The sequence below is a fragment of the Macaca nemestrina genome, chromosome 2 (genome assembly GCF_043159975.1).
Source record: "Macaca nemestrina isolate mMacNem1 chromosome 2, mMacNem.hap1, whole genome shotgun sequence".
NCBI classification, from domain to species: Eukaryota; Metazoa; Chordata; class Mammalia; order Primates; family Cercopithecidae; genus Macaca; species Macaca nemestrina.
In genome coordinates this window covers 97,013,144-97,032,814 of record NC_092126.1, presented here as the reverse complement: position 1 = coordinate 97,032,814, position 19,671 = coordinate 97,013,144, and the positions used below count along the sequence as shown (strand labels likewise).

The window sequence follows — 19,671 nt, the reverse complement described above, 5'->3', positions numbered from 1 at the left end:
TTACTGTATCCTTATAATCTCTGAACTTTTAAAAAAGATTTCTTTTATTCTACTCTCTTTCTGTTACTTAGCCTAGACCTAGCAAAACAACAACAATAAGCCCATAGGTTTATTCAATCTATTTTTGTATATACATTAAAATGAATGCATAGCTACTACGTATTTTTGTAAGTTCAGACACCATTACCTGCTTGACCATTACCTGTCAAAAAACAAAATTTCTCAGTATTTATCTTTAACTTGTCTCATGATACAAGTTTGCTGACAGGGGGAACCGGCAAGATGACAAAAAATTTTCTGGCCTGAGATGGTATAAAAATGGATAACGTAAGTAGTTGGGAAGCAGAATTCCTATATAAGCATATAGTTTTGTTTTTTAAAGTAAGCAGTTAATTGGGCAGAGATTGCAATTTCATGTCACATCATGATAACCATCATTTTTGTATTAGTTGTTAGAGACGAAATCTGGGACAGGATCTCCCAGGATGCCAGGTATGCCTACTACCCGTCAGAAATTTAAAACAAACAAAAAAATGCCTCTAAGTAACAAAAGATAAGGATACATCTGTGGCTCTTATGTGGAAAGCAAGGTTTCATTCACCACTATTAGCCTTTGATATGTCCAGTTAACCGGGAAGCAGGAGACCTGTGCTGCTGGTGTCTCATGCCTGTAATCTCAGCACTGTGGGAGGCCAAGGGAGAAGACTCACTTGAGTCCAGGAGTTCACAACCAACCTGGGCATCACAGTGAGACCTGTCTCTACAAAATATAAAAATAAATTAGCTGGGCATGGGGGTTTGTGCCTGTAGTCCCAGCTACTTGGGAGGCTGAGGTGGGAGGATCACTTGAACCCAGCAGCTGTGATTGTGCCACTGCACTCCATCCTGGGTGATAGAGCGAGACCCTGTCTCGCCAAAAAAAAAAAAATAAAGAAAGAAAGAAAAGAAATGGTGTCAAACAGAAGTCAGAAGCAAAGTACCAAAGAATAAGTTCTGACTTTAAGCAGGCCAGTGCTTTTTTCTTCAAGGTGTGAAGAAGTGAAGATGCAGATTACATGGTTTGCCCATTTCTTAGTATTGTGACCAAATCATTCTCTTGGAATATCATTTGGAAAAATTGCTCTAATAGTTACATCTTCAAATATTTGTAATTTCTCACATATGCTTAGGGTTGAAATAAAGCATTCACACACCTACGCACTTTCTTTGGGACTATAATGTTAATACTTGTGACACAATTTGAGGCTTAGCAGGCATCCTTTAATCCTGAAGTGTTAATAAAGTGGTGGCTTCTGTTGCTGTTAGTTCTTTGAGCCTGAGTACTAACTTTGGCTGGCATTAGGCTGGCGTTATTTCAGCTAACATGAAGATTTATACCTAGGCTACTCCTAAACACTGTTCCTGTGCCTGAGGCATGATTATTCAGGCCTAGGTATTCCTTTTTTTATCCTATTTGTGTATGCACATGTAACTCATATGACTGCACAAGCCCTGATTTTTTTTTTTTTAAGATGCAGTGTTTATTCATTTTTTTAATTTAGCAAATATTTGAACACTCTTCAAGATGCATGCACAGCACTGAACCAAGTGGTCTGGTACAGATAGAGATAAATTGGTGCTGGGCCTGCCTGTTCACCAATAGAAGCTTAAACTCACAAACACGTACTCTACACAGATGACTATAATTTAGGTGCTGGGGGAATTAGTAAAACGAGAAAGTGCTTCTCAGGGAACACTTTAGGAGGAGGTATCATTTGACTGGAAACTTGAGGAATGGGTAGAATTTGGAGAAATGAAGAACTTGCCAGGCAAAAGAAAGAGTTGTGGGTTTTAGGGATACCTAGTCCCTGTTGGTATTGAGCATAAAATGTATGAAGTCTTAGCTATAGTACAATACCTCAGTGAATTTCACATTATGTGTGTTTTTTGTTTTGTTTTTTATTTTTGTTTTTTTGAGGTTGAGTCTCCCTCTGTAGCCCAGGCTAGAGGGCAGTGGCGCGATCTTGGCTCACTGCAACCTCCGCTTCCCGAGTTCAAGCGATTCTCCTTTCTCAGCCTCCTGAGTAGCTGGGATTATAGGCAAATGCAACCACACCCAGCTAATTTTTTGTATTTGTAGTAGAGATGGGGTTTCACCGTGTTAGCCAGGCTGGTCTCGAACTCCTGACCTCAGGTGATCCCTCCACCCTGGCCTCTCAAAGTGCTGGGGTTACAGGTATGAGCCATCACGCCTGGGCATGTGTGTTCTTGAATAACAAGCCAAGGAGTTTGGATTTTAATTGCTTTAATATTTAAGCAAAAGCAAGACAAAGCTTGTCAGATGCTTTTATGAGCTTTATCTTATTGGGGTGGTGGTTTGTTTTCTTAGTGCTCTCAGGCAAAGCTAAGGGTGCCTTGTTTTTCATTAGCATGTCTAATCTGGGAAAGGAGGAAGAATGGAAAAATAAGCAGAAGTGGGCCAGGCGCGGTGACTCACACCTGTAATCCCAGCACTTTGGGAGGCCAAGGCGGGTGGATCACGAGGTCAGGAGATCGAGACCATCCTGGCTAACACGATGAAACCCTGTCTCTACTGAAAATACAAAAAATTAGCTGGGCATGGTGGCATGCGCCTGTAGTCCCAGCTACTTGGGGGGAGGCTGAGGCAGGAGAATCGCTTGACTCTGGGAGCCGGAGTTTGCAGTGAGCTGAGAGTACGCCAGTGCACTCCAGCCTGGGTGACAGAGCAAGACTCTGTCTCAAAAAAAAAAAAAAAAAAAGCAGAAGTAAACTAAAGTTCATGTACCCTTATTACTGGCACATGATCTTTAGTTATTTTTCCCCTTCTCTCAAAAATGTGTCATTGGTGGGATTTTCTTCCTACCAAATTAGAATGTTCTGTGTCTAGGAAAGGTAACAAAGCAAGTATTCATAAAATCCAGGGCTCTTACTTACTATTTCCTTAGTTCTGTGGTAGGCTGACCCTTTAACCTTGGTTGGAGTTTTCATAATTAGTGATTTGAAATATTTTGGTGAGCTCAAGTTATATCTTAGGGATCAAAGATGTGGGTCTAATCTCTTACCAGAAATGATTCGAAGATGTATTGTTAGGAAAGAAATATGGGCTCATTATAGAAAATGTACAAAGTGTGTAAAGTTATGGAAAAAAAGTAACCACCCTTAATTCCTCTACCCAGAGACAACCATTGTTTTCATAAAATAGTTTTGTCTAGTACATTGTACTTTTAGAGTTTGCTCCTGAAAGCTTTTCTTTACAGACTAAGGATGTGTGAATTTGTTTATGCCCTTGTGTTTTCCGAGTCAACAGTATTACCTGTGAGTCGGCTTGCTGTTAGGAAGGAGAGCAGGAGGAAGGAGATTAGCATTTTGCAGCTCTGCATTATTTTTCTCTTGATTGATATTCAGTGACTCAGCAGATTTTCTGGACAGGGTTAAGATGAGTAAGAATACCTGCATTTTTTTTTTCTCTCCCTGTAGGCATCCATAAAGCTTTATGAGGCTCAGTAGTCTCTTAGGCACTGCTGGGTGTGACACCGTATCTGGTCTGGTGCCAGGTGTTGGTTTCCAATAGCAGCCCAGAGCTCTCCGGCTGAGATAACAACAGTGCTGCGATTGGTGCAGAGCCCAGATGGCTCTCATGCTTGGTAACTGCATGGACAGCTCGCTGGGGCTCTTGAGGTTGGGCTGCTGCCGGGATCATGAGCTCTCTTATGCTGTCTGCTGCAAGACTGCCGCGGCTTTCCTAGGAAGTGCTGCTTAAGGGAAATAAATATAGCCTGTTGGCATGAGTTAAAGGAGCTTTCTGTCAAAGGGGAAGAAAAGTGTTGGAATTAGCTTCCCGGGTTTTTTTTGTTTGTTTGTTTTTTAAGTACCTAAATCTTTGTTAAGATGACTTGGAAGTTACAAATGGTTAATGGAAACTTTTTCAATGAAATCTTGTTTCCACCGTTAGGTAGGTTTCTGTTAATGCTTTCTTTAATGTCTTATCATTTTTCCCCCTCTCTTAGTCAAAAATAAAAAGGTCAACGCAAGAAACAGGGCCTCCGGAAGGGTTTGCAACTGTCATTGTTAAGCTTACAGACTAAAGTGAAGTTAATTTGGTGCACTGAAGTCCACTAATGAGCAGAATTAAATTTATCCTTTCCCTCCCTGCCCCCCTTTTAAGGAGTTAGCCAATTTAGATGATTAGATGTTATATGTGTTTTAACTGCTTAAGATTATTTTCTGAATTAGCTGTTCAAAGAATCAATTGTTATTAGATATCAGATGAGAACTTCCACTTACCAAAGCCTGCTCGTGGAGGCAGAAAGCAAGACTGACATGTGTACTTTAAAAGATGGATGGAACCTCAAAGGCCATCCTGCCCAGTCCCCATTTAGCCTCACCTCTCTGTAGGTGAGGCCCAGGAGAGACACTTACTCGGCAGACTATGCTGGGGCTGGGTGAGCTTCCAGGGATGTTCTTTCTGGAATCCAGTGGCTCAGAACACAGTACTTGGCTCCTCTTTGAGGCATGATGGCTCTGTTGCCTGTCTCTGGCCCAGTGTGCTGGGCTGCCAAAAAGAGCATGGAACCAGCCAGGAGATGCCACGACACTGACAGCTGTACCTGACCTTAGAGTTCAGGGTATGTTTCCAAAAGCAAATCTCAGGCCGGGCGCGGTGGCTCAAGCCTGTAATCCCAGCACTTTGGGAGGCCGAGACGGGTGGATCACGAGTTCAGGAGATCGAGACCATCCTGGCTAACACGGTGAAACCCCGTCTCTACTAAAATACAAAAAAAATTAGCCGGGCGAGGTGGCGGGTGCCTGTACTCCCAGCTACTCGGGAGGCTGAGGCAGGAGAATGGCGTGAACCCGGGAGGCGGGGCTTGCAGTGAGCTGAGATCCGGCCACTGCACTCCAGCCTGGGCAACAGAGCTAGACTCCGTCTCAAAAAAAAAAAAAAAAAAAAAGCAAATCTCACTAAAAAGGATTTATATGTTATTATGAAATCTGTATTTATGTGGTGGAAATAGACACACTCAGGCTTTTAGAGATAAATAAACTACACAGAATGGGTTCCAGTAAATGGCTATAGTTGTTTGACTTTTTTAAGAATCCTGTGAACTTGACAACCTTCTGTTTTTTTTTTTTTTTTTTTTTTTTTTTTGAGACGGAGTCTCACGCTGTTGCCCAGGCTGGAGTGCAGTGGCGCGATCTCGGCTCACTGCAAGCTCCGCCTCCCGGGTTCCCGCCATTCTCCTGCCTCAGCCTCCTGAGTAGCTGGGACTACAGGCGCCCGCCACCGCGCCCGGCTAATTTTTTTTTTGTATTTTTAGTAGAGACGGGGTTTCACTGTGGTCTCGATCTCCTGACCTTGTGATCCGCCCGCCTCGGCCTCCCAAAGTGCTGGGATTACAGGCTTGAGCCACCGCGCCCGGCCCTGTTTACTTTTAATTGGTATTATGCAGGTATGATGTTGAGCAGTCACTTAGTTTTCTTCAATGTTGTGTCTCCCAGTAGAAAAATAGCCAAACCGCTCAGCCCCTAACCTTTGTGTTTGCTTCTCACCGTGGTCAGCAGTTCTGGCTGGCTCTGCAGTACGGCGGTCACATGAGGGAACCCTGAAAGCCTTGTACTACGCATTTAACACACATTGTGTTAGGCACTGGAGGAAGTTTTATTTACAAATTATATTTTGGCCTGTGTGTGTGTTTTTTTTTTTTTTTTGAGATGGAGTCTCTCTCTGTCACCCAGGCTGGAGTGCAGTGGCACGATCTCAGTTCACTGCAACCTCTGCCTTCTGGGTTCAAGCAATTCTCCTGCCCTCAGTCTCCCAAGTACCTGGGATTACAGGTGTGCACCACCACACCTGGCTAATTTTTACATTTTTAGTAGAGACAGGATTTCACCATATTGGCCAGGCTGGTCTCGAACTCCTGACCTCAAGTGATCCACCTGCCTCAGCCTCCCAGAGTGCAGGGGTTACAGGTGTGAGCCACCGCATTGGGCCTTTTTTTTTTTTTTTTTTTTTTTTTTAGCTAAAGCCTGAAAATCTTGTTGAAGGGATTTTTGTCAAATGCAAAAGAACAATATTCACAACTCTCTAAATCAATCGTTTTTAAGCCAGGCTGAATGTTAAAATCACTTGAAGAATGTTCCACAAATACGAATGTTGGGGTCCTATTCCAGACCAATTAAATCAGTCTCTGGGATAGAACCCAGGCATCGGTATTGTTTTAAAACTCCCCTGGTGATTCTAGTAGGTAGGCAGTGCTGAGAATCTCTAGTCTGGATCTCATGGAATAAAGTCTATTCTCTCCCCCCACCCATTGGCTCCAAGTGCTTCCAGTAAATCCCCCTTTACCCCTGTGATTCATTTTCAGTTTAATCCTTTGAAACTTTACCATGGTATTAACAAAGTTAATCTTAGACCCAACGTAATAGGAACTTTGAATAAGTTCCTTGGAATTTAGCTTATGAAACAACTGAAAACCCTCAAATTCCTGCTGATTATGGAGTAATGCTAGATTATCAACTGCAGACAAATACCTTGTTTTACCGTGGTGGTGGAGGGATGCTTGTGAATTGTATTGCTAGCTGATCAACGTAACAGCACAGTTATTCAGAGTAACAGCACCGCTACAGGTAAGTGAGCTGATGCTCAAGTTAATTCTTTTCTCCGTGTAGCATAGCTGCTGGTGATGGGACTGAGTTTAGCAGCTTCCCTGACTTGGATTAATAGCTCTTTCTTTTGTATTCTGCTTCTTCCCCATATAGGTTGGGTTCTAGAATTTTGCTGATCCTCTTGACTGAAATGGCTACTATTTGGAAGTTCTTAAGGGAAGAGCTTAAGATGGTCAGGGTCATGTTAACAGCCCACTGGGGAGTAAGGATGTGGTGGGAATTAGGAGAGGAAACGTGCTTGGTAGGTTTCTTTAACTTGTTGGAGATTAGGAAGGGCGGGAAAGCCTGAAGTCAGCTAGTCTTGGGAGGACATCAGTTTTTGATATTTTTTAATTTAAAAGTGAATTTTAATTTCTTTTAAATTTAATTTCTAATATTCTGAGTCCCTTAAGAACTGTATCTGGTGGCACAACAGTTCCCCTTAAAAGTTTGTCTTTCTAGATGTGTGTCATAAAGGCTGCATAGGCCTGGGACATCTGTAGAAATGCTTTTCTTGGCCAGAAGGATGTATTAGAAGAGGCGCCTGTTCTCTTTGTTTGTCTTAAGGTCTTGTGAATGAGGAGAGGAGAGGAAGACAGTGTTGTGAGATCTGAGGCCTGTTGATTCCAATTGTGCCCCAGATACCACTTTCTTTGAGGGGTGTGCCAGACAGGAGCAGGCAGCCTTTAACCCCCCTTGGAAACTGAGGTGCCTCTGTGTTGCCAGTTGATACCTGCAGTCTCTGCCTTCAGGAAGAACTTGGTTGAATCCTCAGCCTGAGGCTTATTAGGAAGGCTACCCTGCTGTCGTCTGGCCGTCAGGAAGGGATTGGACTGCTCAGATGGGGAATGATTTCTGGCCCCTGGTATCTGTCCCAGTGGCCTCCGTGCAGGGGAAAAGCCCTTGGTTGTACTGTCAGCAGGCATTCACTCTGGCAGCCTGTTAAAATGAGATGGACAGCTGGAGAAGTGGCGGTCATGGGGTGTGATAGGTGTGCTGATTATCTGAGGCCTGAGGATGGTTTTAGGGCCTGCAGAGGCGTCTTTTGCAAGAGCAGATCTGTCTGCTTATGGATCGAATGTTACTTGTTTTTCGTACCAGAGGTGTTTATGAATATGTATTTCCATGACCTTTGTTTGAACCTTGACAGAATCTGAATTGCTTTTTGGTTTTGTTGTTGTTGTTGTTGTTGTTGTTGTTTTTATTTCTCTCTCTCTCTCCTTTTTTTTTTTTGAGACAGAGTCTGGCTCTGTTGCCCAGACTGGAGTGCAGTGGTGCAGTCTTGGCTCACTGCACCCTCTGCCTCCTTGGTTCAAGCGATTCTCCTGCCTCAGCCTCCCGAGTAGCTGGGATTACAGGCATGCACCACCATGCCCAGCTTATTTTTGTATTTTTAGTAGAGATGGGGATTTCACCATATTGGCCAGGCTGGTCTTGAACTCCCGACCTCAGGTGATCCTCCCACCTTGGCCTCCCAAAATGCTGGGATTATAAGCATGAGTCACCCCACCTGGCAGAATCTGAACTTCATTGTCCCTTTTTAGCTTCCCTGTGACCCCGCTCCTGCCCCATTGCCATTACCTTGGTAGGAAAAATGCTGAGTCTCCTAGTCACATAGTCATGGGAAAGATATAAATGGCAATCATACTTCCTCGTTTAATATTTTTCTCAGCTCCTAGATCTGCCAGTATTTTTCCCTTTGAGACAAAGCAGCTGGTGTAGATGCCTTTCTGTGTGGTCGGGCCGTCGGGCCACTGACAGTCTTTCAGTGTGCCGTGCTCCTTAAGATAAATAAGAGAAATGGGTCCCCTCATCTTGTTTCAGGGGAAGCTTTAAAAAGTTACTTGTAAAAGGGATTGAAAGCATCATAACAAACAAATGGCCTCATAAAATACATTCCCCTAGGTCAGCCTATATCAGTACCAGCTGTTTATCTATCTAGGGTTACCTTAGTACTATTGACATTTTGGGCCATATAATTCTTTATTGTGGGGGCTATCCTGTACATTGTAGATGTTAAACAGCATCCCTGACCTTTACCCACTAGAGCTAGTAGCACCCCTCCAGTGGGGACAATCAAAAACGTCTCCAGCTGTTGCCAAATGTCCTCTGGGCAAGCAAAACACCCTCACTTGTGAATTCCTGGGCTGCACCATGCGACATAGTACTATTGTGGCTATTGAGCTTTTGACCTATGGCCAGTCTGAACTGAGATGTGCTGTAAGCATAAAATACCTGATTTCAGAGACTTAGTACAAAAAAAGAAATACTTAATTTGTAAAATACCTAATAATTTTTCACATTGATTATATGTTAAAAAAGATATAATACTTTTTATTGGGTTAAATGAAATACATTATTTAAATTAATCCACCTTTTACTTTTTATTTTTAGAGTCAGAGTCTCACTCCATCACCCAGACTGTAGTGCGGTGGCATGATCATGACTCACTGCAGTGTCAAACACCTGGGCTCATGTGATCCTCCTGCCTCATCCTCCTGAGTAGCTAGGACTACAATCTCGTGCCACTATGCCCGGCTAATTTTTAAATTTTTTGTAGTGATGGGGTCTTGGAGGGTTACACAGGCTGGTCTCAAATTCCTGGCCTGAAGCCATCCTCCCACCTCAGCCTCCCAAAGTGTTGTGATTACAGGCGTGAGCCACTGCACCCTGCCTACTTTTTACTTTTTAAATATGGCTACTAGAAAAATTTAAGTTACATTATGTGGCTTACATTTGCAGCTTGCGTTATATTTCTGTTGGACAGTGCTGAGCTAGAGTGTTGATCTACTGTAGGTTAGCCATTGATTTTGTATTAGGCATTTAGATCCCTATAAACTGTTGGGTTTAATGGTTTTTTCCTTTGGAAGATTTTCCTTTATGCAGTAAAGTTATGGAGACCCAGAGTATGTAGTATTACATATTACCAGTTTGCTCTCCTGAATTCCTGCTGGTAGCATATTAAAAATCAGTTTAATGTTCAGACCGTGTATGTTTGTCTATATTTCCCTCCTTTCCATATTGCATTTTCTTTTCCATATTGGATTTTGTCTCTTTTAAGGCATATATGGTTGTATCTTAAATTTAATTTGTGTTTCTCGATTGGTGACATTGGGTCTGTGTGTTCTCTCCTGTATCTAGAACAGTGCCTGGCACATAGCAGGCTCTCAATAAGGACTAGTTGAATGAATGGATGAAAAAAATACTGTATTTTACTTTTTCAGTAAAAGTCCGCTACTTGAAATATATTATTCTGTTAGTTACTTGGTTACTTCTTATTTTTATTTATTTATTTATTTAGAGACAGAGTCTCACTCTGTCACCCAGGCTGGAGTGCAGTGGCATGATCTTGGCTCACTGCAGCCCGATGGCCCCGGCTCAGGCCATCCTCCCACCTCAGCTTCATAAGTAGCTAGGGCTAATAGCGTACCTTTTTTGTATTTTTTTGTACAGGCGGGGTTTCATCATGTTGCCCAGGCTGGTCTCAAGCTCCTGGGCTCAAGCAGTCTGCCCGCCTCAGCCTCCCAAAGTGCTCGGATTATAGGTGCGAGCCACCACACCCCACCACTTGGTCACTTCTTTAGCTTTATCTTCCCTTCTCTTAATGCTAATTTCCTTATGCAAAAAAGTTTCCTTCTCATGTTCGAACCTCTCTTCCCTTTGATACATTTCTGATTGTTGGGGGTAAATGGAGGCTGTCCCCCATCATAGCTGGACTAAGTATGCTATGTAATTTATGTCGTCATTTTTAATGTAATTTTTGGGAGGTTAATTCCAGATGGATTAATGTATGATATGAAACCTGGATCTCAATTAATTCATCTCCAATCTGGTTAGTTGTTAGGAAGGTAGGTAGGTAGGATGTGAGTGACCGTCTCACTGTGTCACACAGGCTGGAGTGCAGAGGTGCAGTCATGGCTCACTGCACCCTCGACCTGCCAGGATCAAGCGATCCTCCCACCTTAGCCTCTCATGTAGCTGGACCACAGGTGTGCACCACCATGCCCGGCTAGTTTTAAAAAATGTTGTATATAGACAGGTTCTCACTTTGTTGCCCAGGCTGGTCTCGAACTCCTGGGCTCAAGTGATCCTCCCACTTTGGCCTCCCAATGCTGAGATTACAGGTGTGAACCACTGCACCTGGCACAATCTGGTATTTATTTGTTTCAACAATATTCACTGACTCATGATTCCCTACCTTATTATATTATTTATGCTTTTGTATAGTAAGCCCTTAAAGCTTGAATATATTAAGTCTTTTCTCTTGGTTCGTTGCCATTTTCTATCCATTCAACCTTAGAATGTTGATAACTCACTTCATGGAATGTTAACTGTGGTAGAAAATATTTATTTTTACCTTGAAATAGACATACTTTTTTTTTTTTTTCCTGGCATACTCGGGCATGTGAGCTTTTTTGGGAAGCCTAGAGAGGAAGAGAAGTTAGACGTCCAAGCATATAGTTAGTTACATGTGGGAGACATCTGTGCAGTTACTGGCAGGTTAGTATAAAGATGCTGTTATGTGTCCTTTTTTTTTTTTTTTTTTTTTTTTTTTTTTTTTTTGAGACAGAGTCTCCCTCTGTCACCCAGGCTGGGGTACAGTGGCGCGATCTCAGCTCACTGCAACCTGCACCTCCCAGGTTCTAGTGATTCTTCTGCTTCACCCTCCCGAGTAGCTGGAACTACAGGCATGTGCCACCATGCCTGGCTAAGTTTTGTATTTTTAGTAGAGACGGGGGTTTCACCATATTGGCCAGGCTGGTCTGGAACTCCTGACCTCAGGTGATCCGCCCACCTCAGCCTCCCAAAATGCTGGGATTACAGGCGTGAGCCACTGTGCCTGGCCCTGAGTCATTGTTTATCTTAATCTGATATTCACCCGGGGAATAGAGAAGAGCCGTTTATGAGGTACACCTGGGATAATTTTGTACAGTTATGGTTTATTTGCTTGTTTTTGTTTTTTTGTTTGTTTTGTTTTTTTCTTGACAGGCACATAGCAGAGTGATGAAGAGCCTTAGCTCAAGGCTGGATTGAAATCCCTGCTGTGACCTAACATTGGTGTGCTTCGGTTTCCTTAGCTGTGAAATGGTGATACTAGTACCTACCTCAAAGGGTTATTATGAGGATTACATTAGTTAATATCTGTAAACCATTTAAAACAGTGTCTGTTGGTTTGTTATAAATTTGTATACATTTTCTGAATTACCTTTAAGTGAAAAGCTTGCCTTTATAAATGCATACTAGTCATGAGATTTGGCTGTACACAAGGAAGATTGCTATAGCTTCCTTTATTTCTTGCTGATGTCAAGACAACCTGAGGTCCACAAAATAGAAGTGAAAGTACTAAAGTTAATAGCAATTCTCTTTTGCAATAATCCTGGAGCACATATCCTGTAATAAAGTTAATTGGAGCAAACTGGGTAGAAGTCTAATTGCTAGGACCTACATTTTTTAAATCCTGTAACCCCAATGATAGAATTTATCCTAAGTAATCCAGAAGGAGAAAAATAAAACTATAATTGTATGTTATACTATTAATAATAAGCAAAAGCTGGGTGTGGTAGCTCACACCTGTAATCCCAGCACTTTGGGAGGCCAAGAATGGAGGATTGATTGCCTGAGCCCAGGACCTCAAGACCAGCCTTGGCAACATATTAAGAAGCCGTCTCTACAAAAATAAAAAAATTAGCCAGACATGGTGGTAGTGCATGCCTGTAGTGCCCAGCTACTCTAGAGGCTGAGGTAGGAGGATTGCTTGAGCCGGGGAGGTCAGAGCCGCAGTGAGCTATGATTGTGCCACTGCATTCCAGCCTGGGTGACAGCAAAATCCTGTTTCAGACAAAAATAATAATAAGCAAAACAGCTAGAGAATCTAAACAGAAGTGGAATGGGTAAGATTGCCTCAGTGGTATATCATGTAGCATTAATTGATGATATGTAGAATGTAAGGTAAAGAAGGTATTTTGAAGGTATTTTCGTTGACATGTGAATACTAGGTGCCAAACTCTCTACTATGCCAGAGGCCAGGGATACAAACAAGAGGAAGACAGCTTGCCCTCTAGGACCTCTTACCAGAAGCATCCTGCTGTGGTGGTATAGGTGCAGGGAAGACATAGGAGGAAGGAAATGAATGCCCCCACCTTGAAAGAGTCAGAGAAAACTAAAGGAAAGAAGAAATAGTTGAGATAGACCCTAAGATCTATTGGCTAGCTAAATTGGGATAATATAGCTAACATGTATTGAATGTTTATTATATACCCAGTATTTTGCTAAGCACTTTTAATTATCCCATTAATTCCTCTCATCCCTATGTGGTAGGTGCATGTACCACTGTAAAAATGAGTAAACAAACTTAAATCTGTATCTGTCTTCTAAAATTCATGTTTGAAATTACTATGGCCCCCAACTGTGGGAAGATTCTGCCTATGGAGGTCTTCATACTTTAAGGCCATAAGAAAGAAATAGTTTTGTTGGAGTAAGAGAATTCTTTTCTCTTGTTATTATTATTTATTTATTTATTTTTCATGTTAACATTTGAGAGTTCTTGCCAACAGCTGAATGTCTGTTGCTTATTGTTTTGAGAGACCTGTCTCTGAAGGAGCTAGGTGCAGATACGGAGTGGGACAGTGGTTTCTTCAAAGGAGAAGATCCTGTATCATACCTGTGTTTCCATCAGATAGTTCATTTTCCTGACTTGGTTAATGTGTAAAGATATGACAACAAGATTGACAGTTTGGGAAAACGTTTAAGAAAGAATAGCAGGGTCAGGATGCGACTTGGAAAGTTCGTTGCTTAGAGTAGCAAGGTTTGATTCTTTTAGATCAACAATATAGACTTTTCCCTACTCTTACTGTGAGAATTTCTACTCCATGCTTTGTTACATGAGAATTCTGAGATTAGTGCTGTTTCAACCACTCTTAGGGGGTTTGTCAGGATAAAACTGCACCGAGTGCATTGTTCTAAAACCAAAGGCAGCAGGAGAGCGCTGAGTGTCTGCCATCAGTAGTGCCACTACAGTATTCATGAGAAACCTGGGAAATGAAGGCTTGCCTGGCAGCTTTCATTTGAATCTTTTAAAAAAGAGCCTTTGAATTTGATGTTTTCCAATATAGGAAGTAACTTACTACCTCGGTGGTGGTGAAACATGACATAGTTATATATAGTAAAAGCAACAAAAACCATGCAATCAGAGGATTTAAAAAGAATTATTAAGTCCATTTACTTTTCTATGAATAGGTTTTAGTGAAAACTGTCACTAGGCATTTTAGAAATGAAGAAAATGAAATTAGTGTGTTATACACATAGGAATTGGCATTTGTTTTGCTCCCACCATCTGGAATAGTCTTACAGGAGGAGGCACTTGGTAAGTTATTTGTTGAAAGAATGGATGAAAGATGTGAAGATTCTGGTTTCCTATTAATGCTAATATGCCATGCTCCTGTAAACATACTGATGGATTGCATGCCAAGTTTTCCTCTTCTGATGCTTCTCAAATGTCAAATGATGTTTATAAAACCCTTCTAACTCTTGAACTTGGTTCACCTGAAAAAGCAGAAGAAATAGAATAGCTAAAACAAATTTGAAAAGGAAGGATAAAGTTGAAGGCATCACACTATCCTATTTTAAGACTTAGTTGATAGCTACAGTAATCAAGTCAGTAGTATCAGTGGAGGGATAGACAAATAGATCAATGAAATAGAGTCTAGAAATAGACTCAGACAGGCATGGCCAACTTTTTGACATAAGTGCAGAGCACCTTACTGGAGAAATGGTAATCTTTTCAACACATGATATTGGAACAGTTGGACATCTGTAGGTAGCAAAGTGAACCTTTGCCGAAACCTTACACTTTATACAGAAATTAACTAAAGATGAACCATAGAATTAAATGTAAAATGTAAAACTATAAAACTTTTAAGAGAGCACATAGGAGAAAATCTTCATGACCTGGGGGTTGGAAGAAGAGTTCTTAGGCATGACACTAAAAGCACAATTGTGAAAGAAAAAAATTGGTAAATTAGACTTCAAAATTACAAACTTTTGCTGCATGAATGGCCCTAATTAGGCTGTAACATGGCCATAAAATGGAAGAAAATATTTGCAAATCATATGACAAGGAACTTTAATCCAGAATATGTAAGGAACTTGCTAAACTCAACACTAAAAAAAAATTCGCTTAGAAAATAAATTGTAATTTCAGCACTTTGAGAGGTCAAGGTGGGAGGATCACTTGAGCCCGGGAGTTCAAGACCAGCCTGAGCAACACAGTGCTGTCTCTGCAAAATAAAAATAATTAGCTGGGTGTGGTGGTGTGTGCCCGCAGTCCCAGCTCATTGGGAGGTGGGAGGATCACTTGAGCCCAGGAGTTTGAGGCTGCAATGAGCCATGATCATGCCATTGCACTCCCAGCCTGGGCAACAGAGCAAGACTTTGTCTTAAAAAAAAAAAAAAAGAAAGAAAAAAAAACATAGAAAATGGGCAAAAGACTTGAACAGACACTTCAGCAAAAAGAATGTGGGGGTGACATATAAGTACAGATAGATGTTAAACATTATTCATTCACCATTAGGGTAGTGCAGATTAAAACCACAATAAGATTCCATACCACACCTATTAGAATGGCTAAAATAAAATATAATGCCAATACTGGCCAGGCACAGTGGCTTACGCCTGTAATCCCAGCACTTTGGGAGGCCAAGGCAGGTGGATCACAATGTCAGGAGTTCGAGACCAACCTGACCAACGTGGTAAAACCCTGTCTCTACTAAAAATAGAAAAATTAGCTGGGCATGGTGGCAGGCATCTGTAATCCCAGCAATTCAGAAGGCTGAGGCAGGAGAATTGCTTGAACCTGGGAGGCGGAGGTTGCAGTGAGCCGAGATTGCACCACTGCACTCCAGCCTGGGCGACAGAACAAGACTCTGTCTTGGGGAGAAAAAAAAAAAAAAAAAGCCAATACCAAGCACTGGTGAGGATGTGAGGAAACTAGATTTCGCATCCATTGCTAGTGGGAATGTAAAATGGTACTGTGGTCAAGTAATTTCAATGACAACTAATATTTGAATCATAAATAATGTCAAGCTGCTTTATATACTTCTTGTGCTGTCAAAAGTTAAACAAGAAGTGAGATCTCCACTCGAAGTCAGGAGTTTGAGACCAGCCTGGGCAAAATGACATCTCTACTAAAAATACAAAAATTAGTCAGGCGTGGTGGTGGGTACTTGTAATCATAGCTACTTGGGAGGCTGAGGCAAGAGAATTGCTGGAACCTGGGAGGCGGAGCTTGCAGTGAGCCAAGATTGCACCACTGCACTCCAGCCTGGGTGACAGCAAAACGCCGTCTCAAAAAAAAAAAAAACAAAAAACAGTGAGCTCTCCGTTCCAATACAAATTTATAGTGGATGTATTTTTCAAACCGCAGTTATAGTTCTAGCAGTGATTTTTAAACCTCAATGATATACGAAGCCAATTTCCATATTTCAAGATCTATGTATTTTGGAATTAGTGGCAATGATTGTATAGTATTGGGAATATAATTAATGCCTCTGAATTCTATACACTTAAAAATGTCTAAAATGCCAAATTTTATGTTATATATATATTTTACCACGTAGAAATAATCCATTTAACTGCGGCATTTAGTAGCTTCCACATAACTTTCCATTGAAAGTGATTAATCTGCAGTGTAATAACATGATAAAGGTAAATGTCAAGAGAGGACTCTAATAGAATTCTATAATGTCTTCCATGAGATAAAAGGCTCAATTAAAAGTGTATATTCCTGGATTTAGCTCAGTATTTGGCAGTTCCTTTTTCTTTTTTTTTTTTTTTTTTTTTGAGACAGGGTCTTGTTCTGTTGCCCAGGCTGGAGTGCAGTGGCGCAATCTTAACTCACTACAATCTCTGCCTCCGTGGTTCGAGAGATCCTCCTACCTCAGCTTCCCGAGTATTTGGGACTATAGGTGTGTGCCACCACGCCCTGCTAATTTTTGTATTTTTAGTAGAGATGGGGATTCACCATGTTGACCAGGCTGGTCTCAGACTCCTGACCTAAGGAGTCTGCCCACCTTGGCATCCCAAAGTGCTGGGCTTACAGGTGTGAGCCACTGCACCCAGCCCGGCAGTGTACCTTCATGAAGACATTTGCAAAAGTGGAATTGTAGAATCTCATTGCAAATCAGTATTCATAGATGAATATTTGCAATCAATTTTGATGAAAGGGAAAACTATTTTAAACCCCAGTTAAGTGAAATGTTATTCCCCCATAAAAGAATTTCATTCTTCTCATCAGTAGTTGTGTATTATAAAAAATTGTACTCAATTATTATAATCTGAATTGTGTCAACATTTTGTGGAGATTTGTTTTCTCTTGTAATAGGAGTACCTACTTAATATCTTTGATTTTGCCTCTTAGCCCACAAAACTTAAAATATTTACCTCTGGCCTTTTACAGAAATGTTCGTCAACCCCTAGCTTAAAACATTAATTTTTCTCTTTTTCTTCTTTTCTGATATATGCTTTAAAGGCGATGAAAATCTCACTCTATTCTCCGTTTTAACTGCATCCCAGAGATGCTGATGTATTGCAGTTTCATACTGTTTAGTACAGAATATATTCTGGTTTCCATTTAACGCATTCTTTTTATTTATTTATTTAAAGAGAGTCTTGTTCTGTTGCCCAGTCTGGAGTGTAGTGGCGAGATCATAGCTCACTGCAGCCTCAAACTCCTGAGCTCAAGCAATCCTCCCACCTCAGCCTCCTGAGAAGTTGAGATTATATAGGTACAAATTGTCATGCCTGTTTGATGTCTTCTTTCACTTACATATTACTTAGAAGTATATTGCATAATTTCTGAACATTTGGAGATTTAAAAAATCTTTCTTACTGATCTCTAATTAAATCCTAAAGTGGTCAGAGTGCATGTATACATGATGTCAGTCTTGAGATTTGTTGAGGTTTACTTTATAGCCCAGCGTATAGCCCATTTTGGCAGATACCCAATGTATATTTGAAGTGACATTTTTCAGATCTTTTGTCGTCTTCTGAAGCTTTGGATATCCAAATAAGGTTGGTCCCTGTAACATTCTGTACCTACTCTGTACAGATTCCCAGTTTCTACTCACTTAAAATAGGTGTGCTTGTATTTTTAGTGTATCTTTCTGCTTTCTCAACCCAGGAGTTTTTTTCTTTCCTCTTGTGGTTATATGCAGCTTATAGGTAAGAAAAACCTTTGTAATGTACTTGAATCTCAGCAGTCCTCAGTTCATTATCAAGTGCCATAGTCCCTAACCATTAAATTAAGTGTTGACCTTATACATAAGGACTTCGTATAAGAATGAGTTCGTTTCTTGTTGACTCCTGTCATGTTGTACCATTGTTCTCTTCACACTGGTCTGACTTGCCTTTGACAAAAGGAAGGGAGTGTGCTTTGCAGGGCTGTGTGCTTTCCTAATACCAAGAAGTTATCTAAAGATACTTAACTGTGCTGTGAACTAAAGCTATTGTGTTTGATCTGCCCAGCCATCCAGCTGACCCCTGTATACAAAATTCTACCTGTTCAGTTCTGTTAATGTTTAAGTTGCCTCTGTTCTTTGGTGGGAAAAGAGGTGATGTATAAAAATTGACTGCTTTGTATAAGGCTTGGTATGTTAGGTGCTAAATCACTTAACTTTTTCTTGATTTGGGGATCTATTCTCCTTGTTTTTTTTTTTTTGTTTTTTGTTTGTTTGTTTGTTTTTTCCCTTCTTTTAGAGACAGAGTCTTGCCCTGTCACCCAGGCTGGAGTGCAGTGGTGTGATCATAGCTCATTGCAGCCTCCAACTCCTGGGCTCAAGTGATCCTGCTGCCTCCACCTCCCAAGTAGCTGGTGCTACAGGCACACATCACCATGCCCGGCTGATTTTTTTACTTTTTGTAGAGACGGTGTGTTGCTGTGTTGCCCAGGGTGGTCTTGAATTCCTGAGCTCAACCGATCCTCCTGCTGTGGCCTTCCAAAGTGTCAGGATTATAGGTGTGAGCCACCATGCCCAGCTGAGATCTGTTTTTTACTATTTCACAATAATTGCTGGAAATATTTGTAATAATGTGACTTTCACTGCTAAGACAGAAAAGGAAGACAAGGAAATTGAGGAAAATGAAGCTTCTGCTTCTATAACAGGAAAGCATAAACTTTTGAGTTACTTTTAGAGTAAACCAGGATAAGCATGTCTAGATTCTTGACCCACCCTCTTCTGCCACAGTCAGACTTAGAATGCACTTTTGCATGCACTTTTGTTAGTCTAATTAATGATCATTTATGTGCTTTCTAGTTAGTCAATACTTGTAACTTTATATTTCAGCTCATGAGAGCTTCTGCCCCATGCTGCAGGGAAGTGTATAGCTCTTCAGCTGTGCAGCCAGGATGAGAACTCATGTTCTGTTCTTCCTGCTACTGATGAGACAGGGGAGGCACATGTACATCCAGGCTCTTTCTGCATGGCAGGGCTGTTTAATCAGGGCTGATGGAAGTTTTTGTCATAGAAAATGGGCAATCAGATTTGCAGTTAGTAGTGAAATAATTGACTCTCAATCCATATTGGGAAACAGAAGATAAAGCGTTGGTAATAAAAATGTAAATTTTAGAACATAGAACACAAAGAGTGGACCATAATCCCAACACTTTGGGAGGCCGAGGCAGGCGGATCATGAGGTCGAGAGATCAAGACTGTCCTGGCCAATGTGGTGAAACCCCATCTCTACTAAAAATACAAAAATTAGCTGGGTGTGGTGGTGAATGCCTCTAACCCCCCTACTCGGAGACTGAGTCATGAGAATTGCTTGAACCGGGGAGGCTGAGATTGCAGTGATCCAAGATCACGCCACCGCACTCCAGCCTGGGCAACAGAGCGAGACTCCATCTCAAAAGAAAAAAACAAAAACAAAAACAGGACCGGGCACGGTGGGTCATGCCTGTAATCCCAGCACTTTGGGAGGCTGAGGCAGGCAGATCACAGGGTTAGGAGTTCGAAACCAGCCTGACCGACATGG

The 19,671-nt window shown here is 41.5% G+C and overlaps 1 protein-coding gene across 8 annotated transcripts in view; it reads left to right on the top strand.

Annotated features, from left to right (window-relative positions):
- LOC105480601 (ATP binding cassette subfamily C member 5) overlaps positions 1-19,671 on the top strand; it is a 96,301-nt gene that overhangs the window by 8,781 nt on the left and 67,849 nt on the right. The window lies entirely within an intron of this gene.